This window comes from Lissotriton helveticus, chromosome 11 (genome assembly GCF_964261635.1).
Source record: "Lissotriton helveticus chromosome 11, aLisHel1.1, whole genome shotgun sequence".
Lineage (NCBI taxonomy): Eukaryota > Metazoa > Chordata > Amphibia > Caudata > Salamandridae > Lissotriton > Lissotriton helveticus.
Genome location: NC_136072.1, coordinates 648234931 through 648262514, shown reverse-complemented (window position 1 = coordinate 648262514; position 27584 = coordinate 648234931). Strand labels below are relative to the sequence as shown.

General features: G+C 47.6%; 1 protein-coding gene across 8 annotated transcripts in view; it reads right to left on the bottom strand.

Annotated features, from left to right (window-relative positions):
• LOC144791723 (disintegrin and metalloproteinase domain-containing protein 9-like) overlaps nt 1-27584 on the bottom strand; it is a 2314109-nt gene that overhangs the window by 1132765 nt on the left and 1153760 nt on the right. The gene's annotated exons all lie outside the window — the stretch shown is intronic.

Sequence of the window (27584 nt, the reverse complement as noted above, 5' to 3'; positions counted from 1 at the left end):
CGTCAAAGAATTTACCAACCCCATCGCAGCCTCAAACGACATTACTCCCTCCCAAGACCTCTGCGACTCGCTATCCTCCTTCTTCTACAACAAAATCGCCGACATACATAACAGCTTTAAGAACATCTTGAAAGAACAGCCCACCCCACCCATTTCCAATCCCAAACCGCTCTCTAACAACCTCAGCGCCTGGAACCCAATCACCACTGAAGACACCATCCGCCTAATGAACTCCATTCATTCAGGTTCACCAACCGACCCCTGTCCCCACCACATCTTCAACAAAGCAGACTTCATCATCGCACCCCATCTCCGCGATGTCATCAACTGCTCCTTCAACTCCGCTACCTTCCCTGACAGCTGGAAACACGCCGAACTCAGTGCACTCCTGAAGAAACCCACTGCAGACCCCTCTGAACTTAAGAACTACCGCCCAATTTCCCTCCTCCCTTTCCCGGCCAAAGTCATTGAGAAAGCCGTTAATAGCCAGCTCGCGGCCTTCATTGAATCCAACAACCTCCTCGACCCCTCACAATCCGGCTTTCGAGCCAAACACAGCATCGAAACCGCCCTCATCGCAGCGACAGATGACATCCGAACGCTCCTAGACAACGGAGAAACAGTTGCCCTCATCCTACTCGACCTCTCCGCCGCCTTCGACACAGTCTGCCATAGCACCCTCATACAACGCCTCAGCAACGTTGGAATACAAGGAAAAGCCTTGGACTGGATCATCTCCTTCCTCGCCGGAAGAACCCAGAGAGTTCGACTCCCCCCATTCAAATCTGAGGCCACCGAAGTCATCTGCGGAGTCCCACAAGGATCATCACTCAGTCCCACCCTCTTCAACGTTTACATGAGTCCCCTCGCATCCATCGCGCGACAACACAACCTCAACATCATCTTCTACGCTGACGACACCCAGCTGATCCTTTCCCTCACCAAAGACCCTAACACCGCCAAAACCAATCTTCATGAAGGCATGAAAGAAGTAGCCGAATGGATGAAAAACAGCCGCCTAAAACTTAACTCAGACAAAACGGAAGTTCTCATCCTAGGATCTTCACCGTCTGCCTGGGACGACTCTTGGTGGCCATCGGCCCTGGGTACAGCACCCATACCCACAGACCACGCACGCAACCTGGGCTTCATCCTTGACTCCTCCCTCTCTATGACCAGACAAGTCAACGCCGTCTCATCCTCTTGCTTCAACGTACTCCGTGTGCTCAAAAAAATCTTCCGCTGGATCCCCACCAAAACAAGAAAGACGGTCACCCACGCACTGGTCACTAGCCGACTGGACTATGGAAACACCCTCTATGCCGGAACCACAGCCAAACTACAAAAAAAACTCCAACGCATCCAAAACGCATCTGCCAGACTCATTTTGAACATCCCCCGCCAAGCTCACATTACCGGCCACCTGAAAGACTTCCACTGGCTTCCTGTCAACAAGAGAATAACGTTCCGTCTCCTCACCCACGCTCACAAGGCCCTCTACAAACTAGGTCCCGAATGCCTCAACACACGACTGTCCTTCTACACACCCACCCGCCAACTAAGATCCTCCAACCAAGCGCTTGCCGCAGTTCCGCGCATCCACAGATCCACCATGGGAGGAAAATCTTTCTCCTACCTGGCGACCAAGACCTGGAACTCTCTCCCCACTCACCTCCGCCTCACACAGAACCACATGTCCTTCAGAAAGGAACTTAAAACCTGGCTATTCGATAAATAATTCACCCTCTCCCACAAGCGCCTTGAGACCCTATGGGTGAGTAGTGCGCTATACAAATTTCTGAACTTGAACTTGAACAGCGGACCCAGGTCAAACAGGATTACTTTAGAAGCCATCCAAGAGTCATTGGATGATCATTCAACTACTTTAGATGTCATTTTCACATCATCAAGCTCTTGACATCATCAGCAGAGCTTAGAAACATGAGTCTGATGATTCGCAAATGACTTGAAAATTATTATCTGATGACTTCACAAGGTGTAACTATTCCTGATGACTTCAGGAGGATTTAAAAATGAGTATCTGATGACTTCAAAAGGTGTGACTATTCCTGATGATTTCAAAATGAGTATCCGATGACTACACAAGGAGTGACTATTCCTGATGACTTTAGGAGGATTTAAGAATGAGTATCTGATTACTTCATATAGTCCCGTTGTTCTTGATGATGTGGGGATAATTTGAAACTATTGGTGTTGGATGGATGCACAGCTCAAAAGTTATTTGATATTTGAACCAAATTTGGGGAGGGTTCTGGTGCACCAAAAGGGTGGCGTCGAGGGTCCCACGACGTCAATACAATGCTGAGATAGTGAGACTAGAACAATCTAGAATCATCCCCCGTGGGCACTCGTTAAATCGTCTTCTGAATGAGGAAGACTTCCAGTTTGAGGTTTTTCTCAAATGTTCATTTTATTTCATGATTGACATTTAAAGTCTTTTTTGATTATTTTTGCAAACAATTTGATAATATCAGGCAATGTCCATTTCAAAATCACCAATGCATTTCGGGCATTAGATTCATGCCCTTCATCAGGGAGACGACACTACAAAAGATATATGATGAGTGACTGTTAATATATGATTAAAAACGGGTAAACAAACAGTTAAAGCAACATGGTTAACTCATTAGCATTAGGCTAAAAATGTAATGTACTAGTCAGTTGTTAAATTGGTTGGACTTCGTTGTACCAAGGACAGGTTATTGCAACAGAAAACATTCAAATAAAGAACAGTGTGTCAGTGTCACTTACATGCCTTTCCAAATCAGAGGTTCGAAGTCTAGAAGGAAAGTAAAGGGACTGGTTTACTATTAGTGCGGTCTGCGCGGTCTAAAAGCGTTATTAGAGGGATGGTCAGTGAGAAAAACGTTGGGATAAGACTAACCTGAATAGTTAGATTCCGGGTGTAAATAATCCAGTGCTCACTTCGGTAAATGCGGCACGAAGAAGACGCGCTTCCCTATTCAAACAGAGAGTTATCTGGTCATGTGGGTAGTCACATGACAAAAAGGATAGAAAAAAGACTAAACGTAGTTGGGTGGTTCCACTCGCTGAAGCGAGGGTAGATATCCATCTGCAGCTAGATGCCCACTCCAAAAGGTAAAACAATTTAGCACGAACTCATGTTTACCAGTTGGCAATATAATCTGAAGTATGCTACGCAAAAAAAATAAAAAAATAAAAAAATGAAATTAAAATCAAAGGACTCGATCCACTGTGTGTTGCATGTGGGGAGTGTGAGGTTGAGAGATTAGTCTGTTGCGCCACCGTAGTGGTGGATGGTATCAACGAGTGTTAGACCTTAAGCCTAATGTTAGTTAGGGATGAGTGTGATGAGTGTCCTGTGTGAAATATACCAACGCAATAGGCACAATAAATGATCATAGGAGCAATTAATTACAGGTAACATGCAAGTTCAATTCTCTCATTCAAGCCCATTGGCTTCTGGGTTGACAGTTTCTGGATCCATTGATTTTCTCTACGGAGTAGATGGCTGGAATTGTCACGACCTTCAATTTTAGGAACAGTTTCCAACACAATGAATTTGATCTGTGAAATGTTATGTTTCTCTTCCGTGAAGTGCAGTGATAAGGCTGATTTGATATTTTTTAGTCTGATGTTTGACTTATGTTCAGTTAAGCGCACTTTGATGCGGCGCTCAGTCTTGCCCACATACATCTTGCCACACGGGCAACGTATCCCGTATATTAGGTTGCTTGATTCACAAGTTGCATTAACCTTGAGTTTGATTCGATGGCCTTTGGATGGGTGGTTTATGCTACTGCCTCTGATGATGTTATTACAGTGACCGCAGTTGAGGCACGGTCTAGTACCAGAGTAAGTGGTCTTGTCCGTGCTGGGGTTTTGTAGGATTTCTCCCAGGTTCTTAGCTCTGCTGAAAGCAAAAAGTGGTGGTTGGCTAAATGATTGTTTAAAATCAGGTTCAAAATTCAGAATTGACCAATGTTTGCGAATGATTTGTTTGTATCTTTTGCTGACTGTTGAAAATTTTGATACCGCCACTATCCGTGACTGTTCTGTTTGTGGTTTGTAAGTGAGTAAGGTGGTTCTGTTGATGTTGTCAATTCTCTGTCTAGCTTGATTGACCACAGATGGCGGATACCCTCTTGCTAGAAACTTACTAGTCATTTCTTGTAGTCGTACCTCCAAAGTGGTTTCATCCGATGTTATTCTCTTCACTCTCGCCATTTGGGAGAATGGTAAATTGTTGATTAGGTTTGGTTCATGAAAACTAGAGTGTAGCAGCATGTTATTTCTATCCGTAGGTTTCACGTAAAGGTCCGTTGTGAATCCCATGGGGGTTCTTGTCACTTTAACATCCAGGAAATTGACTTCAGTATTGGATGTGACCCATGTCAGTTGGATGCGTTGGTCGATGTCATTGAACTTCATCAGAGCATTGATGAGTTTCTCTTCGGTGTTAGTCCAAACGATGAAGAGATCATCGATGTATCTCACGATCATTTTCAGGTTGTCAGTCCATTCCTTGTTAGATAGAATGTGTTGGTTCTCATACCACTGCATGAAGATGTTAGCATACACGGGCGCTGCCGAATTGCCCATTGCCATCCCGGTGAGTTGTTGGTACCAGGTGTTGTCTATTTTGAAGTAACTATGATATAGTATAAAGTACATCAGTTCCATAAGGAAAGTTTGGAGGTCTCGATCCAATTCAGTTTGAAGGAGGGCTGCTTCCATCGCTTCAATGCCCATGTCGTGAGGTATGCTAGTATACAGACTCCGTACGTCTGCAGTGCATAGGATGATGTTTTCTGAGGGGTTCAGGGTCACCTTCTGGAGTTTTAGAAGAAATTGAGACGTGTCTTTGATGTATGTTTGCATTGTCTGTACCGTGGGTTGCATGTATCTATCCAGTAGTTGTCCGATAGGTTCGTGGAGACTGCCTCGTGTGGACACGATCGGTCGCATGGGTGGATCAAATGTGTTCTTGTGGATCTTAGGGACCAGTCTAAGTGTTGGACTTCTGGGATGCAGGGTTATCAAGAAATTCTTCGTCCTCTCGTTTATGGTGCCGTTCGTGAATGCTGTATCAATTATGGATTTGAGGTTTTTTGAATATTCTAAAGTTGGGTTGTAGTCCAATCTTCTATAGGTGTTGATATCCGTGATATGTTCCATGACTTTAGCATTATACATCTCGCTATTCATGATTACGATGGCTCCCCCTTTATCCGCTTTGGTGAAATTGATCAATTCATTAGAAGCCAGTTTTTTTAGAGTATCTAGATCCTTCTGAGTAGTGTTGCGACTTTTGGGTTTCTTGTGTGATATCTTGTGTAGGTCTTGTTTCACAAGGTTTTCAAATAGATCCAAGGTTTTGTGGCTGGTCGGTGCTTGGAAGGTACTGTGCGGTCGTAGTCCACGTAGTTGATCGCTGTCGGGTTGTGGGCGGTCCGGCACGATGTTGTCGAAGAAATGTCTCAATCTGAGTTTACGCATGAGTTTGAAAAAACTCACCTCCAGTTCTAGATTGTCAGTGGTGGCTGTAGGTACAAACGATGTTCCTTTCTGTAATAATGTCAGTTCATATGGGCTAAAATTGTAGTCGCTTATATTGATCACTAGTTGTTTTGTGGTAGATTCTTCTTGGTTCTTTTCTCCTTCTCCTTGTCCTTCTCCTTGTTTATGGCTGATGTGCTTCGTGTAGTCGGTGGGTCCCTTTCTTTGTCTTTTCCTTGGCCCTCTCCGGGGTCTCCTTTTTGGGCCTGGCCCTGGTCTAAAAAAGGATTTATATCAGAGGTTTTGCTAGTGGTGGGTTCCTCCGTTGGTGTCTTATCATGAGGAGTACGGGTGGATTGAGGCTTGCGTGATCTCTGCGTGTCACTATCGTTGATACCATCCACCACTACGGTGGCGCAACAGACTAATCTCTCAACCTCACACTCCCCACATGCAACACACAGTGGATCGAGTCCTTTGATTTTAATTTCATTTTTTTATTTTTTTATTTTTTTTGCGTAGCATACTTCAGATTATATTGCCAACTGGTAAACATGAGTTCGTGCTAAATTGTTTTACCTTTTGGAGTGGGCATCTAGCTGCAGATGGATATCTACCCTCGCTTCAGCGAGTGGAACCACCCAACTACGTTTAGTCTTTTTTCTATCCTTTTTGTCATGTGACTACCCACATGACCAGATAACTCTCTGTTTGAATAGGGAAGCGCGTCTTCTTCGTGCCGCATTTACCGAAGTGAGCACTGGATTATTTACACCCGGAATCTAACTATTCAGGTTAGTCTTATCCCAACGTTTTTCTCACTGACCATCCCTCTAATAACGCTTTTAGACCGCGCAGACCGCACTAATAGTAAACCAGTCCCTTTACTTTCCTTCTAGACTTCGAACCTCTGATTTGGAAAGGCATGTAAGTGACACTGACACACTGTTCTTTATTTGAATGTTTTCTGTTGCAATAACCTGTCTTTGGTACAACGAAGTCCAACCAATTTAACAACTGACTAGTACATTACATTTTTAGCCTAATGCTAATGAGTTAACCATGTTGCTTTAACTGTTTGTTTACCCGTTTTTAATCATATATTAACAGTCACTCATCATATATCTTTTGTAGTGTCGTCTCCCTGATGAAGGGCATGAATCTAATGCCCGAAATGCATTGGTGATTTTGAAATGGACATTGCCTGATATTATCAAATTGTTTGCAAAAATAATCAAAAAAGACTTTAAATGTCAATCATGAAATAAAATGAACATTTGAGAAAAACCTCAAACTGGAAGTCTTCCTCATTCAGAAGACGATTTAACGAGTGCCCACGGGGGATGATTCTAGATTGTTCTAGTCTCACTATCTCAGCATTGTATTGACGTCGTGGGACCCTCGACGCCACCCTTTTGGTGCACCAGAACCCTCCCCAAATTTGGTTCAAATATCAAATAACTTTTGAGCTGTGCATCCATCCAACACCAATAGATTATTGTCCACATAGAGTCCACGGGACGGATGGCACGCACCTAATCACAACTCCTTAAACTAACTATGAGCAACTACGACGATATCACGAAAAGCACGGAAGCTAGGGCCTCCACTTTCGCTTTTGAAACCAAAGATGCCGATCAGATTTACTCCTTAATCAGGGAAGAACTTACGCAGGACAGCACAAGCCGATCTAAAGAGCAAAATATAAGACATTTATTGTACCTCACGAAACGAAAAACCAACCAACAACTACATGCAAGTACACTCATAAGGTACCATCGGAACGCACGCATACCACGTGGCCTGAGGATTGCACTCAAACCATCCCTCTGCAAGCACTCAAAAAAATTTCAAGAACGTTGGTACGAAATATTGAACAAATGTTCATTAGACCTGATTCTGTTAATTATACAGGAACTATCCAACATTCTAGAAGAACTTAGCACGGAGATTGAGGAAACTTCAACTGAACTATCTAGGATGATGACTGAGGATGAACTTAAAAATACTCTGGAAGACATCAAAAACCAAATAGACCGTCACACCAAGGAAATAAACGAACGAAAAATTCGCAAATACAAAAGGGATACTCTTGATTACCGCCTTGGGGAAGTCTACACATGGGCAGATATTTATGCACAAAAACGCAGAAACCGCCCATACAACTCAAACACGGACACATCCTCCACAGATAGTGACACGCAGAGATCACGCAAGCCTCAATCCACCCGTACTCCTCATGATAAGACACCAACGGAGGAACCCACCACTAGCAAAACCTCTGATATAAATCCTTTTTTAGACCAGGGCCAGGCCCAAAAAGGAGACCCCGGAGAGGGCCAAGGAAAAGACAAAGAAAGGGACCCACCGACTACACGAAGCACATCAGCCATAAACAAGGAGAAGGACAAGGAGAAGGAGAAAAGAACCAAGAAGAATCTACCACAAAACAACTAGTGATCAATATAAGCGACTACAATTTTAGCCCATATGAACTGACATTATTACAGAAAGGAACATCGTTTGTACCTACAGCCACCACTGACAATCTAGAACTGGAGGTGAGTTTTTTCAAACTCATGCGTAAACTCAGATTGAGACATTTCTTCGACAACATCGTGCCGGACCGCCCACAACCCGACAGCGATCAACTACGTGGACTACGACCGCACAGTACCTTCCAAGCACCGACCAGCCACAAAACCTTGGATCTATTTGAAAACCTTGTGAAACAAGACCTACACAAGATATCACACAAGAAACCCAAAAGTCGCAACACTACTCAGAAGGATCTAGATACTCTAAAAAAACTGGCTTCTAATGAATTGATCAATTTCACCAAAGCGGATAAAGGGGGAGCCATCGTAATCATGAATAGCGAGATGTATAATGCTAAAGTCATGGAACATATCACGGATATCAACACCTATAGAAGATTGGACTACAACCCAACTTTAGAATATTCAAAAAACCTCAAATCCATAATTGATACAGCATTCACGAACGGCACCATAAACGAGAGGACGAAGAATTTCTTGATAACCCTGCATCCCAGAAGTCCAACACTTAGACTGGTCCCTAAGATCCACAAGAACACATTTGATCCACCCATGCGACCGATCGTGTCCACACGAGGCAGTCTCCACGAACCTATCGGACAACTACTGGATAGATACATGCAACCCACGGTACAGACAATGCAAACATACATCAAAGACACGTCTCAATTTCTTCTAAAACTCCAGAAGGTGACCCTGAACCCCTCAGAAAACATCATCCTATGCACTGCAGACGTACGGAGTCTGTATACTAGCATACCTCACGACATGGGCATTGAAGCGATGGAAGCAGCCCTCCTTCAAACTGAATTGGATCGAGACCTCCAAACTTTCCTTATGGAACTGATGTACTTTATACTATATCATAGTTACTTCAAAATAGACAACACCTGGTACCAACAACTCACCGGGATGGCAATGGGCAATTCGGCAGCGCCCGTGTATGCTAACATCTTCATGCAGTGGTATGAGAACCAACACATTCTATCTAACAAGGAATGGACTGACAACCTGAAAATGATCGTGAGATACATCGATGATCTCTTCATCGTTTGGACTAACACCGAAGAGAAACTCATCAATGCTCTGATGAAGTTCAATGACATCGACCAACGCATCCAACTGACATGGGTCACATCCAATACTGAAGTCAATTTCCTGGATGTTAAAGTGACAAGAACCCCCATGGGATTCACAACGGACCTTTACGTGAAACCTACGGATAGAAATAACATGCTGCTACACTCTAGTTTTCATGAACCAAACCTAATCAACAATTTACCATTCTCCCAAATGGCGAGAGTGAAGAGAATAACATCGGATGAAACCACTTTGGAGGTACGACTACAAGAAATGACTAGTAAGTTTCTAGCAAGAGGGTATCCGCCATCTGTGGTCAATCAAGCTAGACAGAGAATTGACAACATCAACAGAACCACCTTACTCACTTACAAACCACAAACAGAACAGTCACGGATAGTGGCGGTATCAAAATTTTCAACAGTCAGCAAAAGATACAAACAAATCATTCGCAAACATTGGTCAATTCTGAATTTTGAACCTGATTTTAAACAATCATTTAGCCAACCACCACTTTTTGCTTTCAGCAGAGCTAAGAACCTGGGAGAAATCCTACAAAACCCCAGCACGGACAAGACCACTTACTCTGGTACTAGACCGTGCCTCAACTGCGGTCACTGTAATAACATCATCAGAGGCAGTAGCATAAACCACCCATCCAAAGGCCATCGAATCAAACTCAAGGTTAATGCAACTTGTGAATCAAGCAACCTAATATACGGGATACGTTGCCCGTGTGGCAAGATGTATGTGGGCAAGACTGAGCGCCGCATCAAAGTGCGCTTAACTGAACATAAGTCAAACATCAGACTAAAAAATATCAAATCAGCCTTATCACTGCACTTCACGGAAGAGAAACATAACATTTCACAGATCAAATTCATTGTGTTGGAAACTGTTCCTAAAATTGAAGGTCGTGACAATTCCAGCCATCTACTCCGTAGAGAAAATCAATGGATCCAGAAACTGTCAACCCAGAAGCCAATGGGCTTGAATGAGAGAATTGAACTTGCATGTTACCTGTAATTAATTGCTCCTATGATCATTTATTGTGCCTATTGCGTTGGTATATTTCACACAGGACACTCATCACACTCATCCCTAACTAACATTAGGCTTAAGGTCTAACACTCGTTGATACCATCCACCACTACGGTGGCGCAACAGACTAATCTCTCAACCTCACACTCCCCACATGCAACACACAGTGGATCGAGTCCTTTGATTTTAATTTCATTTTTTTATTTTTTTATTTTTTTTGCGTAGCATACTTCAGATTATATTGCCAACTGGTAAACATGAGTTCGTGCTAAATTGTTTTACCTTTTGGAGTGGGCATCTAGCTGCAGATGGATATCTACCCTCGCTTCAGCGAGTGGAACCACCCAACTACGTTTAGTCTTTTTTCTATCCTTTTTGTCATGTGACTACCCACATGACCAGATAACTCTCTGTTTGAATAGGGAAGCGCGTCTTCTTCGTGCCGCATTTACCGAAGTGAGCACTGGATTATTTACACCCGGAATCTAACTATTCAGGTTAGTCTTATCCCAACGTTTTTCTCACTGACCATCCCTCTAATAACGCTTTTAGACCGCGCAGACCGCACTAATAGTAAACCAGTCCCTTTACTTTCCTTCTAGACTTCGAACCTCTGATTTGGAAAGGCATGTAAGTGACACTGACACACTGTTCTTTATTTGAATTTTTGGTACAACGAAGTCCAACCAATTTAACAACTGACTAGTACATTACATTTTTAGCCTAATGCTAATGAGTTAACCATGTTGCTTTAACTGTTTGTTTACCCGTTTTTAATCATATATTAACAGTCACTCATCATATATCTTTTGTAGTGTCGTCTCCCTGATGAAGGGCATGAATCTAATGCCCGAAATGCATTGGTGATTTTGAAATGGACATTGCCTGATATTATCAAATTGTTTGCAAAAATAATCAAAAAAGACTTTAAATGTCAATCATGAAATAAAATGAACATTTGAGAAAAACCTCAAACTGGAAGTCTTCCTCATTCAGAAGACGATTTAACGAGTGCCCACGGGGGATGATTCTAGATTGTTCTAGTCTCACTATCTCAGCATAATTTGAAACTAAACATCCAAAACTCCACAAGCATAATTTCTTTTTAACATGATGACATTGCTCCTGGTGTTTTAAGAATGATTTCCAATTACCTCAAGAATATACACACTATTCTGCTTTAATTTTTTTGTCAGAAAAGTCCAACATGAGTGATTTCGATTATCTCCTAATTACTACTCAGTGAACACTATTAGGCATTAAATAAGTGTTCCTTAAATGAAAATTAGCATACAGCGTGCTTCACAAGACAATGAAAAAAAGTCACAGGTAAAAATGTTGTTTTATATTTTTTTTACATCCTTTTAATTTATAATAATCCTTATTAACAAATGCTCAAAACAAGTTAATTTTGATTCCACTTGATCAATTGTAGGTAGAGTCAATGGAATTAAGCAGCAATGGATACGAAATTATTGGGCAGTATTGTTTAAACCATGCAGCTGGGTAAAAGAAAGTATACATTCAAAGAATGCTAATTATACAGCACGTTCTGTGAAATTGCTAAATTTAGCTACTTTACATTTTTTAAAAGGGGTTACAGGCTCGAGCAACATGGAACTTTATATCATTTTTTAATTGTGCAAAGTGCGATACTGCAAAGTAATTAAATAAAATAGCAGCTTCAGCAGAATTTTGCAGCAGTGACAAACCTAATGTGGCGACTTTCGGTGGGTGGCTGTGGTCTCCAACAGAGACCCTTCCTGAAACATGTTTGCTAATCAGACTCCGAGTCTAACATTATGCACCATCTCCTGAGCTAAGTCAATTGGTCCTACAGCCTTAAAGACATGGAGCATCACCCCAGTCTCCACCTTTTCATGTCAACTGTCCTACCTTGGAAAACCAAAGGCGGGAACACCCTGAGGCTAGAAAAAAGTCCAATGTACAAATTTCACGGTAAAGGGCTAAAACTTTGCCTTGATGATCCTGGGAAGAGTCAGCATCTTCATAGATGGTGAAGTGTCCAGACTTTGTGGGTGAAGGGTGCATATTCACCTGCCTTTATTTTCATCGCAGAGAGAGATGGATACAAAGTGCATCCCAGTGTATAAATAACTATACACCCTCTCACCCATCAATTACGAAGCACTTTACTAATCAAATGTCAGACCAATTGACTTTATCACTGCTTGCAATTAATACTGCATTTTCTATCTATCACATGAAAATAGTCTGTCTAAATCATGTATATCTACATGTATATAGGGAAGTGCAAAATCTACATAATTTATTTTATGAGTAATAACACAAAAATACGGCAAAATTGCAAAAAATTGAGTTGATTACTTGAAATGCAAATCCATATTTTGTACTATGTTGTGCTGTGAAATGTGTCAATTTTTGGTGCAAGGACGCATTTACACAAATGCACAGTGAACAACAGCTACTCACGTTCTGTTGTTCCCGTTCGTTTGTGGTAAATTTTTACCACAAATTGCACGTCCAATGTTGCATAATTTCATGTAGCAGGCGTAAAATTACATAAATTATGGCAACCTAATTTTTCCCATGCCTACTGTATATATTTGGTATTTGTATAACGCAAACCTGGCCTAAAGGATGAAAGGCAAAAATACTGTCAAAAGATTGTATGGGAGGGAAAGGGAGTTTCCGGCAGTACGCGACTGTAATTTATAGAATTGTGTCGATGTAAGGTTTTTGTGTTGTACAGGAAGAATGGCGCTCAAGCTGAGTTATGCGTCTGTGTGATGAGCTGCGTATTTGTATGGTGCCAACCGATCAGGGGAAACACCTTGAAACCTCTGCATAGATGTGAGTCCAGAAACCCACAATTTCAAAGCAAAGCAAAGTCCAGGGCACAACTAGTGAGTATCAAAATGGTTCTGTACGATTTAGTGTTCAAACCAGTATATTTGATCCACACCAGATGAGTAGTTTCACTTATCCTCCTAGCTCCCCTGGAGCGCATCATCCAGCTGGTTTGGAATGATCACCGGCCACCGGGTTGGCTCGACACACGCCCACCCATCCTCCCTACTCCTCATCCAGAGCACATGACCCATCCGGGTTGGAATTATCACCGGCTACTTGACTTTTGATCCCAACCATGCTACTTTCAGCCCTGAAGTCGTCACAGGATTACTCCCACATGTGAAGAAACACGTGTCGGCTGGTTGCTCTCACATTTCCTCATTGATTAAACATACGTGAAACTACTCATCTTGTGTGGATCAAATATACTGTTTTGAACACGAAATTGTACGGAACCATTTTGATACTCACTACGTGTGCCCTGGACTTCGCTTTGCTGTAACTTATAGAAGACAGTATTCCATTATTCAGGGGAAAATAGCAGCCTTTTGCTGAACACCTGACCCGCGTGCAAATAGTCCCTGTTCTAAGTCAGCTCAGTCAGCCAAATACTTGTTGAGGGGATTGCAAGCTACTTATTTGAATTTCTGCATGGTGACTGATTCTTTCATCCACTTCAGTAAAAACTGGACAAAAATCACAACCTTGGTTTCAATAACAAGGACAGGTATTAAATAATGTGGAGAGACAATCCAGATTGTTGAGTGTACTCTACAAGTTGGTCACTCATAATATTAATTGCTTCCAAATGATGTATTCAGTAAGACGTTTAACACCAACAGCAGATCGCATTCTGGAACCATGTGTAGGAGTGTGGGTTTCGGTTGCAGTAAACCCCCCCCACACTTTTTGCCAGACTACTGATGCACTTTTTCTTGGTGTGCTCTGGGACTCTGCCAATCAGGTTCCCAGGGCCTGTGTTCTTTTCCCAAAAACGAACCCAATTGGCATCTCTGGCCACAGGTCAGCCTCGGTAAATAGTACCATAGGTACCCAGGGCACTGTGACCGGGGAAGACCTCTAAGGGCTGCAGCACTTATGGCACCACCCTCAGAGGCCCTGTACCTTTACACACACACACTGCCTTTGCAGGCTGCGTTCTCTGGGGCAGAACTAAGTAAAGCTTCAACATGGCACACATACCTGTGTGCCATGCCTACAACCCACTGCCATTGCATAGATCAGTCATCCCTCTAGCTGGGTGCCCTATGCCAGTGGTGAGGGTACAGGTGCATGGGCCCTGTACCCCTACAGTGTCTAAGTCCATTCTTAGACATTGTAAGTGCAATGCTGCCCTTAAGAGTATATGGTGCTGGGACCTTGTCAATAAGAACTCCACAGCACCATAAAGGCTACATGGAAAACTGAGTAGTTTGGTATCAAACTTCTCAGCACATTAAACCCACACTGATTCCAGTGTGCGAATTAATGAAAAATGCACACAGAGGGCATCTCAGAGATGCCCCCTGAAAACTAAGCCACCACTAGTGTCCAGGCTGAGTGGCTGCTTTCAGCTGCCACCACCAGACGTTTCTGGACCCCAGGGTCAAGAGCCTGCTGCTCTCTGGGGCCTGAAACAATGCACATCCTGGGACGAAGGACCCACTAACCGCGACCAGGAGCTGGTAAGAAGATCCGACCCCAATAGGCACCCCTGACCCGACGCCCCACGGCCTTGTGTGCCCAAACCGACGGTGCCTAACCAATCCTCAACTTCCCAACTTACCTCTCCAAGTGGTGGTCACCCCCAAAAGTCTCTAGTCTCCCTGCCTGCAGTGCTTTTGCAATCCGGAGGTTCTTCATAGAAAACAACATGGCGCCCAACATCGAAACAGCACTCTGCATCCAGCCGCCCCAGTGCTGCTGAGGGTGCACCTCTTGTGCTACATTTCCCCTGACCTAAAGCCTAGGAGCTTGGCTCCCACAACCCAGTGGCCTACTTGCCAGCAGCAACCAACCGAAGGCCCCCAATCCCCCATTGGATAACATTGGGCCTCAACAATCTGCATCCGGCCGCCCTAGTGCAGGCGAGGGTGAAACAAAAGTGCCTCACTGACCCTGGGGGACCCCTGAGTCTAACCCCAGAAACTTCACTCCCACAGACAACAACTTACCTTTAAACCGATAACCTACTTTTCCTCCATAGGATAACATTGACTGTTTTACCTGAAAAAGTTTCTAAGTGTAGAGTTTCGAAATCTAAAGATATTCTTAAAAAATTGTGTGAATAACCAAAACGTATTTACATACCTGTTTGCAGGAAATGTCCCAGTGCTGAACCTCGGTATCCAGCTCGGAGTTAGAAAAGTAACGTAAAAAGTAACTTACCTGTAATTTACTGAAAAAGCCTATTCATTTCAATGTACTGTATTTGCTAAGTGTTGCAAACTACTGCATCCTCTGTAAATCAAACAAAGTACAATTTCTATTGCATATTCAAAAACTTATTACTGAAACGTATTTAATGCTTACCTGTGCCAGGCTTCCTTGGTTCTAAATCAACCAATCAATCAATCAAGGCATTTGTAGAGCGCGCTACTCACCTGTGAGGATCTCAAGGCGCTGAGGGGGGAAGGAGCTGCTACTGCTCGAACAGCCAGGTCTTGAGTAGTCTCCTGAAGGTCAGAAGGTCTTTGGTCTGCCATAGGAGGATGGGGAGGTCGTTCCAGGACTTGGCGGCGAGGTAGGAGAATGATCTGCTGCCGGCGGTTGTTCTTTGGAAGCGGGGATGGTGTCTAGGATAAGGTCGGCGGAGCGGAGCTGGCGGTTAGGGATGGAGAAGGTGAGTCGTCTGTTGAGGTATGTCGGTCCGGTGTTGTGGAGTGCCTTGTGTGCGTGGGTGAGGAGCTTAAAGGTGATCCTCTTGCTGACGGGGAGCCAGTGCAGGTCTCTTAGGTGAGTCGTGATGTGGCTGTGGCGTGGGATGTTGAGTGGATCAGGTGTGCGGAGGCGTTCTGTATGCGTTGTAGTCTTTTCAGCAGTTTGTCCAGGGCTCCAGCATAGAGGGCATTTCCATAGTCCAGCCTGCTGCTGACGAGGCCTGGGTGACCGTTCTTCTTGTGTCGGCGGGGATCAACCTGCAGATCTTACGAAGCATGCTGAGGATGTTGAAACAAGAGGATGAGATGGCGTTGACTTGTTTGGTCATGGGGAGTGTGGAGTCGAGGATGAATCCCAAGTTGCATGCATGGTCGGTGCGTGTCAGTGCTACGCACAGGGCGGTCAGCCACCAGGAGTCGTCCCAGGCTGAGGGGGTGGAGCCGAGGATGAGGACCTCCATCTTGTCCGAGTTCAGTTTCAGGTGGCTGTTCTTCATCCATTCGGCGACGGCCTTCATTCTCTCGTGGAGGTTGGTTTTGGCGGTGCGAGAGTCTTTGGTGAGGGAGAGGATCAGCTGTGTGTCGTCGGTGCAGGAGATGATGTCTTTCAGCCTTTAGAGCAGTGGTCCCCCTGGAATCTCTTAAAATCCTCAGGGGGCTCAAGTCGGGCCCCCCTTCCGACTCCATCAGCCAGGCTCCTGGCGTCAGTGGCTGGGAGCTTGAACACTGAGGTGAACTGTATTGTCAATTTGTCCCTTCAGACTGCTGCGGTTCCTCCGAGGTGGAAGCAGGCGATGATACTGCCGCTTCTTAAGAAAGCCTCTTTAGATCCCCTTACTCCAGGGGACTATCGTCCCATCTCCCTTCTCCCGGCCATTGCTAAGGTCTGTGAGAAGGTTGTTAACAACCAACTCACAGTATGTGGAGACTGAGGGACTCCTGCATCCTGCACAATCCGGTTTTCGCTCCTCTCACAGCACTGAGACTGTCTTAGTGGAGGTGGTGGAGGCTATTCGGGAGTGTCTGGACCCGGGCGGGCAGCATTAATTTTGCTTCACCTCTCGGCCGCATTCGACACGGTCCCTCATGCCCTCCTTCTGGCCCGACTGGCTGAGATTGGGATATGTGGAGCGGCTTGGGGATGGCTTAGGTCCTTTCTGGAAGAACGGGTTGAGCAGATTTGGCTCCCCCCTTTCTCTTCTTCCCCTCAGTTGGTCACCTCTGGAGTTCCTCAGGGCTCTTCCCTTTGCCCGCTCATTTTTAACATTTTTGTTACGCCTTTTTTTACATCTGGCAGAGGAGCTTGGGGCCAAGGTGATGGCCTATGCTGATGACACGCAGCTGCTGTTCACCTGGGATAAGACCTCCAGGTCAGTCTAAGCAGCCCAACAGTGCCTAGTCTCCATCTTTAAATGGCTGGCTGATGCGCAGCTGAAATGCAATGAACAAAAATCTGAGATTTTATTGTTCGGCAGGTTCCCCACTGATTTTCGTGAGCAGCTTGGCCCCCTGACTCCCCGCTCCGCCCTGAGTCGGGACAGCCTGCAAAAAACCTGGGAGTAGGGTTTGACGAGTCTCTCCTTTTCGGCTCATATTAAGAAACTGGCTGGCTGTTGTTTTGGCCTCCCTAAGACCCTGCGGACCTTCTTCCCGCTTCTCCTCCAAGCGGCTAGAGAAACCGTCACCTGTGCTCTGATCCTTTCCCGTCTTGATTACGCCAATGCTCTCTTTGCTGGGTCCCCTGGATATCTGCTTAAAAAACTTCAGGTAGTCCAGAATACGCCCGCCAGATTGTTATTTGGCCTCTCGGCAAGGAATAGTGTGACCGTTCAATTACGTTCTCTTCACTGGCTTCCTGTTGCCGATAGGGTCAGGTTTAAATCTCTAGTTCTGGCCCGTCGTGCCCTCCATAGTCTTGGTCCCCTCTATCTTCAGAAGCGGTTCTCCTTTTACTCCCCGGCTCGTGTTCTTCGTTCTGCGACTCAATGTTTTGCCCAGGTGCCTCGCTTCAGGCTTCAGAGGATGGGGGTAGCTCCCTCGCCGTGAAGGCCAGTGTTGCCTGGAATGCCCTCCCCCTTTCCGTGCGGTCTATTCAGAACCTTGCCATTTTTAAAAAGAAACTTAAAACTCACCTCTTTGTTTGTTAATCTCCTCTTGTTCCCTTCAGGTGCTGCGCCGGGATACATATGAGTATCCAATCCAATCCAAAAATTCTTTATTTCGGCCACATGGGCCATAAAAGAAGCAGTAAAAATACATACAGATAAAAAGACAATATATACAGTAAAAACAACTGGGCCTGCAGTGTTTAGAAAAAACAGGATAAAATGGACTAACCAGACATTTTCTTCCTTATTATCCATGCTGTCATTAAGAATTTGGAAACCGCGAACACAATGTGGCCCAGGGTATTAGTTTTCATCACCCTGTAGGCCTGCAAATAGTTACTGAAGCCCAGATTCCGGCATAGAGGGGCTAACCAGCGCCTCCTCGGGCTCCGATAGGCACGGCAACAGAACATTATGTGCAAATCATCTTCATCCTTAACTTTACAGCATGGGCAAAGCTTGTCGCCCCCTAGCGACCATTTATGGGTGAAGACTTTAGTAGGGAGCGTACCAAACCTCCATTGCAGGAACAGTTTCCTCGCCAAAAGAGGATAAATAAAATCCATAAAAGTTTCAAAGATATAAGAATTTTTGGATGCTAAAAACCGTCCCGTCAGGGTGCCACTGTCATAAGCATTGTCCAGGTCAGCGAGGTTTTTGTTCTTATAGAGCTGTGCGAGGGTTTTGCGCGATAGCCTTCTACATCCTTGAGCAGGGTCGTCCCATAGGTCTGGTAACTTAAGGTCCGAGCATTCCGACCTAATAAATGCCAGCCAGGGGATCTTGCCATTTACGTCCAACCTCATGACGTGTGTGAGGTCCTGCCTATAGTGATGCAGCTCCTCGGTGGTCCATACCCGATGCCAGAATTTCAATGGTTTCGACCGTAGGTCCTCTGCAATTGACGGAAGACCCAAGTCGAGTCTTAAGGGGAGGAGTGGTGTACCTTGCGGGAGGGCAAGTAGACGCCTAAGGAAGCAGTTTTCCACCCCTGCCATGACCTTCCCAGCTTTGTGGCCCCACAGTTCGCTGCCATACAGGGCAGCTGCCTTCGCCTGTGTCCTGTACATTTCCAAAGCCGGACTAACAGGCTTGAAGGTGGACTTGTTGGACACCCTCAAGAGTGCGCCCGATAGCTGGGAAAGTTTCAGCCTGGATCTTGCTACCTGGGAGTCCCATGCCAGATTTTCTTGGAGTGAAACCCCCAGATATGTGAAAGTAGAGACCCTTTCCAGGCTAGTTTCCCCAAGTTTTGGATTGGGTCTGGTCTTGGAGGGAGGGTTGAAGATCATGAACTTAGTTTTTTCCGTGTTCACCTCCAACCCATGTTGTCGACAGAAGTGACCAAAACCATCCACAATCCTCTGGATCCCCATAGGTGATTTGGAAAGGAGGAGGGTGTCGTCGGCAAACATTATTGCCGGGACCCTCCTTCCTCCCAGGACCGGGGCGTCATTGTCCCCAACAGCGTCAAGATGTTGAATGACGCTGTTTATGTACAGGCAGAACAGTGTCGGAGCCAGAACACAGCCCTGCCTGACACCTCGGCGGACCGGGAATTTGCCCGAGGGCTTACCATCCCTCCCACACCTCACTACCGCAAAGTTGTTCTCATGCAGCCTAATGATGATTCTAAGGAGGTGGGGGGGAACTCCTAGCTTCTGCAAAACCTCCCATAGCTTCCCCCTCGGGACCAGGTCAAAGGCTGACCTCAGGTCCACGAAGACCATGTACAATAGACCTCCCTCTAGCGTGACCGTCTTCCAATACAGGAGAAGGAGGCGGAAAATTTGGTCCATGGTCGACGTGTTCTTCCTGAAGCCAGCCTGGAGGGGGCTCATGATGTCATTGGCCTCGGCCCAGTCCAGGAGATGATTCAAAATGAGGAGGGCAAAAAGCTTTTGGGGCACATCTATTAGGCTTATAGGCCTATAGTTAGAAGGGAGCAAAGTAGAACCCTTCTTGTGGATGGGTACAATCTCTGCCCCCAGCCACGTCCCAGGGATCGCCATACCTTCGAGAATGGCCTTAAAAAGAATGAGAAAGTATGGGCCCCAGATATCCGGGTGGTGCCTAAATAGATCCCCGGGTAACCTATCAAGGCCTGGCGCCTTCCCCACTGCTAGGCGCTTGAGGGCATGCTCCACTTCCCCCAAGGATAAATCCATTCCAAGCTCCTGAGTACCCATGGGCAGTTGCAGCTCTGCTGCCGGGCAGGAACTAGTATCTTGGTAGAGAGCCCCAAAGTGGGCCTCCCAGACCGCAGGGGCTATATTTGGCTCTATCGCTTTACTAAGTTCCCCTGTCCCGTTATTCACTAGGGCCCAAAATTTCCGGGAGTCCCTAACTTTGAGGGCCTCATAGAGATCCTGCCAATGGGTCCAGTCCCACTCAGACCTTGCAGCCACCAGCACTGATTTATGGTACTTCCTGAGGTCACGTACTTTGGCCTTATCTGAGCCCTCTTTTATTGCTGCAATGAGCTCCGATTTTGCTGCCCTGCAATCTTGGGTGTACCAGGAAGGAACCACGGTCCTTTTCTTCCGGGTTGGGACCTCCGGATGGAATACCTCGGCCAGGTCCCTCACTAGATCCTGGTGGATGTTTCCCAGTTTCTCGTAGTAGACTGGGGTTCTTGGTTCATTCAGGAGAGTATCCACCTCCATAAAGCTCGGAAGTGCCAGCTCATATAATTTCTTAATAGACTCTTCCGAACTCACCAGCTTTCCCCACTTTACCCGTCGCCTGTTTGTGGTCAGGGACAGACCCCCCAGGTCATCCCCTTGACCAGCTGGGGAAGGGTCCGCCATGGGCAGAGGGCACAGGATGTTTAGGCAGAGGGCATTGTGGTCGCTGTCTGACCTCTTAATTACCCTAAAGTCAAGCACTTTGGGCCAAAGCGAGATGTCCACCATGATGTAGTCAAGCCTCGACTCCTGGCCCCTCCTATTGAAAGTGCAGACTGAGGGGGTGTCGGAAGGGGTGCGACCATTACACGCCCTCAGTGCGCAATTCAAGGTGAGGGACGTGAGCTGTAGTGCTAGAGGGGACCATGCTTTAGGGTGGGGTGAGGACGAGGGTGGAACCCCCCAATGGTCATCCTCGGCCGTTAGGGCACCATCCAATAAACCTTCCAGTGGTTCAAAGTGGCAATTGAAGTCTCCTCCAAGCACCACCTTGAGGTCACCCGGAAGTTGGCCCAGGAATAGGGCCAGATCGTCTAGGGTAGGTGATTCGTTTGGCGTGGCCACTGGACGCGAGTAAACGTTGACAATGGCCCACGAGGATTTATCAGGCCAAGTGAGCCGCACACACTGGATGTCCTGCGAACATGTATGTACTTGCTCCGCCTGACACCCAATGTGACTCGCAATCCAGATTGCCAAGCCCCCCGATGGCCTCCCCCTCCCTGCCCATTTGGCAGGAATTTCGTATATTTCAAACCCTCTCCTGGGCTGGGCGGCCCTCGCCCAAGTCTCCTGGAAAAGGAGTATGTCGCATTCACCTACCAGGCAATCCCATTCAGGAGAGCCTTCCTTATTCGCAATGCCTGCCACATTCCAGGAGAGAATCCTCAATCCTGGGACAGGTGACAGGGTGCCCTGGGCTCCCACAGGAGATTGCAGGGTGACCATGGATAAACCAACGTCTAAGGAACCAATTCCGCAGACAGCAGTGGCGGCAGGACCTGGCCGCTCCACTGCCCCTGCCTGCAGAGTATGGGGTGATCCGGTTTCGAGCAGTGGACCCAGTTGGAACAGGGTATCGTCCGTGTTAGCCTCGCTCTCGTTGGCGGTGTACATCCGGGTTGGTTCCACCATGGGGACCACTTCCGATCCCACGCAACCCTGCGCATCCACCACCATCCTCCCAGGATCAGACAGGATTGACCTAATTTGTGGTCAATCAACCTGGTCCAGACAAGAAAACCTGTTGTGATGTACAAAGTTTGCCCGGACAGTTGGGAGGGGGTGCCTTGATCTATAGCGGGAGCCATCTACAGCGAAGCCCACCCTAGTCCACCCCTTCTCACTCCCACCCACCATGTTGGTACCACTAGGATAGAAATAAGAGAGGGGTACAAGTTCTATATTGGACTTGTCAGGCCTTACAAGCCAGTTGCAGATGTAATTTGCAACGTGTGGGCTCCTAAAACTTAGGACAATGCAATCCCCTGGCCTGTTTTTAGTAGTAGGGCCAATCCACGGGATCCTCCTTACCATCAGGACCTCACCCTTCAAGTTTGGAGGCAGCGGTCTATTTATACTGAGCCAGCTTATGACCTTATTACGGAGGGAGACTTGAGACTCTCTGACTCCACCAGTTAATTCAGGAACTCCCACCATGATTGCCGTAAAAGAAACAGCTTCTGGGGGCAGGTTGACCACCCTACGTCTATCAGGGGGGGGGGGCAGGACCATCGCTCAGGACATTTACAGTACCCACAGCCACCCTTGTCTGCGGCGCGAATTGCGGCGCAGGGGGTAACTTAGATCTCCTGGGAGCCGGGACAGGGGGCCTAGATGCTGGTGGTAGCAAGGTGCACGCCTGAGGGACCGACGCGCCATTTGCACTAGGCAGTACCCTACTGGAAACCTGAGGCAATGTGGAGGAAAGTACACCATTCCCAGGTGGATCCCCGATAGCTATGGGAGGATTTACAACCATACCAGGACTATTCCTAGTATGGTTAGTTTCCCGGGAATGGAGTAGATTTTCTATTGCCTCTAGTCTATCTGAGATGGGGATTAACAGGTTCTTAATAATAGTTGTAAGCGATGTAATTACTAAATCTGAACTGTTGGATGTTACCCCACCAAAGATGAATGGGCCCGCCAACACTGGTGGTAGCACGGAGGCTGGCGAGGCCACATGATCCGACCCCAACCCAGATAGGATAAGCTCTGGGGAGACCGAAATGTCTGTACTTTCTTCAAGGGATGAATCAGATGCAACAGTTCTTGCCCTTTTCACCCTCTTGATTTCATCTGGCCTTTTCCTTTTTAGAGGCTGAACCACCCCACTACCTGCAGGGTCTGGTGACAGGACTACTTGGCCCGCTTCCAGTGTGCTTGGACCCATATTGTCGGGGACAGCAGGGTGGTCAAAAATCCCCAGCAACCGCGGGGAATCCCGATCCCTCTGCGGAACAGGGGTTCTCAGCTGTCGAAGCACCGACTCAATGGTCTGGTCGATGCTGTCCAGTAATGACATGTGAGTAGCGTCCATAGTGATGGGAGTACTGGCATCATTTGAGGCGGATTCCCCGAGGTCCATAAACACACTTTCGGGGCCCATCTCAAGATGAGAATCCATGGATGAGTGGCACTTACTAATTTGGGAGCTCGCCTTGGGGAAGAATTTTTCCAGAGTGCTTGCGCCTTGTTGTGCAGACTTGCTCCTTAGTGCTCTGGATGCCATAGTGGGGTAAGTGGTGGGGCAATTTGGCGGGGGCGTTAGAGGGGTGGCCCGGTCCGGTCTCTCCCGGCCTCTAACGGCCTAGAACGGCCCGCTCTTTGCCCGGTCTTCGCCCCGGTGACCGCCCCGCGCGCGTCCCGCTGCGCGCGTGGGGAGGTTCTCTTAGGTATGACAAGGGGGCGTGGCACTGGGAGGGGGCGCGAGGCGCGGCGGGAAGAGGAACCAGCTGGCGCTGCCAGATGGACTGCTGGTCCTCGCAGTCCCGCTTGCCTCCGCCTCTCACCTCCACTGCGGCCGGACTTGGTATAACTGACTCCCCAGCAGGGCGTTGGCTCCCAACCACTCCTGTGGCGAGCAGAAACCGGTAAACAACACAAACTCCTCTCTCGAGCGGCACCCGCGAAGCGGGGGCCGCGAGGAGTTAAGAGCACTCAGGCGGGGGGGCGTGGCACTGGGAGGGGGCGCGAGGCGCGGCGGGAAGAGGAACCAGCTGGCGCTGCCAGATGGACTGCTGGTCCTCGCAGTCCCGCTTGCCTCCGCCTCTCACCTCCACTGCGGCCGGACTTGGTATAACTGACTCCCCAGCAGGGCGTTGGCTCCCAACCACTCCTGTGGCGAGCAGAAACCGGTAAACAACACAAACTCCTCTCTCGAGCGGCACCCGCGAAGCGGGGGCCGCGAGGAGTTAAGAGCACTCAGGCGGGGGGGCGTGGCACTGGGAGGGGGCGCGAGGCGCGGCGGGAAGAGGAACCAGCTGGCGCTGCCAGATGGACTGCTGGTCCTCGCAGTCCCGCTTGCCTCCGCCTCTCACCTCCACTGCGGCCGGACTTGGTATAACTGACTCCCCAGCAGGGCGTTGGCTCCCAACCACTCCTGTGGCGAGCAGAAACCGGTAAACAACACAAACTCCTCTCTCGAGCGGCTCCCGCGAAGCGGGGGCCGCGAGGAGTTAAGAGCACTCAGGCGGGGGGGCGTGGCACTGGGAGGGGGCGCGAGGCGCGGCGGGAAGAGGAACCAGCTGGCGCTGCCAGATGGACTGCTGGTCCTCGCAGTCCCGCTTGCCTCCGCCTCTCATCTCCACTGCGGCCGGACTTGGTATAACTGACTCCCCAGCAGGGCGTTGGCTCCCAACCACTCCTGTGGCGAGCAGAAACCGGTAAACAACACAAACTCCTCTCTCGACACATATGAGTATCCGTGCGCGCTACAAGTGGACTTAGCATAACATAACATAACATGTTGAGGTTGTGCAGCCTTGTGACGTGGGCAAGCGGGGCCATGTAGATGTTGAACGGGGTCAGGCTGAGGGATGAGCCTTGGGGGATGCCGCAGATCTTGGAGGCTTCGGATCGGAAGGGGGAGGCGGACGCTCTGAGTTCTGTTGGAGAGGATGATGAGGTCCAGTCCAGAGCATTGCCGCGGATTCCTGCGTTGTGGAGGCATTTGCGTAGGGTGCGGTGGCAGACCTTGTTGAAGGCAGCTGAGAGGTCCAGGAGGATGAGGGCCGTGGTTTGGCCGAAGTCCAGTAGGGGCCTGATGGCGTCGGTGGCGGCGATGAGGGCCGTTTCGGTGCTGTAGTTGCTGCGGAACCCGGAATGAGACAGGTCAAGGATGTTGTTCTCCTCGAGGTAGTGGGGCAGCTGTTTGTTGAGGGTCTTTTCGATCACCTTCGCCGGGAACAGGAGCAGGGAGATGGGACGGAAGTTCTTGAGGTCCCTCGGGTCGGCCTTGTGTTTCTTGAGCAAGGCGCTGATTTCAGCGTGCTACTAGCTCTACGGGAAGATCGCTGTCTCGAAGGAGATGTTGATGGCCTTGCGGAAATAAAACAACAGTATATATTTTTATACAAAAACACTTGGCCTAGAGTTCAGTTCTTGAGTGTGTAAATTAATTTGCTGACTGAGTGTGTACAACAAATGCTTAACCCTGTCCTCTGATACTGATTTACTGCTCGACCACTCTACCACAAATAGAGAGTAAGGTTCTATCTAACTTTAACCTCTGCCTACCTCAGGGGTCACCTGGACTCAATACATACTATACCTCATTTTGGTGTAGTATATATAGAGCCAGTTTCCTACACCATGAACCTGCGTTCGGCGTGAATGATTAAGGGTCGAGGCGTGTTTTAAATAAATATTGACATGGCGTGCATCTTGTTTGTGACTTGTGGCCCTCCTGATCCCAAGTGACAGCTCAGGGGACTCACACATGCATCCAGCTCCCCTTCTGACATTTTTGCCCTTATCCTAGTCCACTCCATGGAGTGTGAAAACATCAAACAGCAATCCGGAAACAAGTTGAAAGTTTACAAAGGATATCAGAATTTGGGCCTTACACATGAAAACTGAAAAATACACAAGGAAGAGAGAATTTAAAAGTTAAACATACTTTGTTATTTTATAACATGTAAATATGTTTGATTCAATATACTCCACCCGATTAAATTAGACTCCAGCATTTTAAGAGCAAATTAACTTCTACTTGCAAGCAACAGTCAAATAGTAGTTTCTTTCCATGATTCCTGTTAGTTTAACAGGATTTGAACTCGTTACAAACCAGAAAGTGGGCACCCAAAGATGTCTTCATTGTGTTTTCTCACTGCCCTTAAGATGTACATATGCCATGATATATCTATATGGAAGCCTAGGCAGTGAAGGCGTTAATAACGGCCGAGCAAGTGCACGCTACGGAAAATACAGGTAGCCGCCGGAGAAACTCAAGAAAGCTCAAAGTCTCAGGATTGAAAGGTCCGAGTAAAGCCAGCCCTGTCCAGTACAACGCGTCCGGTGTTACAGCGCCTGCGCTGAGCTCTGCATTGCAGTCACTGTCTGCAGTCTCAGGATTGCAAGGTGTGAGTAACACCAGCCCTGTCCAGTACAACGCGTCAGGTGTTACAGCGCCTGTGCTGAGCTCTGCATTGCAGTCACTGTCTGCAGGCTCAGGATTGCAAGGGCTGAGTAAAGCCAGCCCTGTCCAGTGCAATGCGTCAGGTGTTACCGCGCCTGCGCTGAGTTATGCACTGCAGTCACTGTGTGCAGTCTCAGGATTGCAAGGTGTGAGTCACCTGTCCAGTACAACACGTCCAATGTTACAGCGCCTGCACTGAGCTCTGCATTGCAGTCGCAGTCTCAGGATTGCAAGGTGTGAGTAAAGCGAGCCCTGTCCAGTACAACGAGTCAGGTGTTACAGCGCCTGCGCTGAGCTTTGCATTGCAGTCAGTCTGCAGTCTCAGGATTGCAAGGTCTGAGTAAAGCCAACCCTGTCCAGTTCAATGCGTCCGGTGTTGCAGCGCCTGCGCTCAGCTCTGCATTGCGATACAAAAGGGGATGATGGAAGGAGCGTTTGAGCAAATCAAACACTCACCCCCAGTCAACTGATCTGGGTTTAATCCATCACCATTCTTTAGCCCACTGAGCAACCCCATTTCCGACATGGCTATATGCAAATCAGTCTGACCCTGTGCCTCATGAGAACAGTCCTGCCCGAACTGCCAAGCCATGTCTTCCATGGACCGGAAACAAGCATCCTGGGACCGGTTTCAGATTCATAATCCTCATCAGCAAGGCTATCTTGAATCCAGTGGCCAAGTGAGCAAGGGACTCACGTCCGAGCATACCCTGCCACACGTAGGGCGAACAAAGCGTTACAAAAGGGGATGATGGACGGAGCGTTTGAGCAAATCAAACACTCACCCCCAGTCAACTGATCTGGGTTTAATCCATCACCATTCTTTAGCCCACTCAGCCACCCCATTTCCGACATGGCTATATGCAAATCAGTCTGACCCTGTGCCTCAAGGGAACAGTCCAGCCCGAACTGCCAAGCCATGTATTCCATGGACCGGAAACCACCGGTTTCAGATTCATAATCCTCATCAGCCAGGCTATCTTGAATCCAGTGGCCAAGTGAGCAAGGGACTCACGTCTGAGCATACCCTGCCACACTTAGGGCGAACAAAGCGATACAAAAGGGGATGATGGACGGAGCGTCACTTGGCCACTGGATTCAAGATAGCCTGGCTGATGAGGATTATAAATCCGAAACCGGTCCCAGGATGCTTGTTTCCGGTCCAGGGAAGACATGGCTTGGCAGTTCGGGCTGGACTGTTCCCATGAGGCACAGGGTCAGACTGATTTGCATATAGCCATGTCTGAACTGGG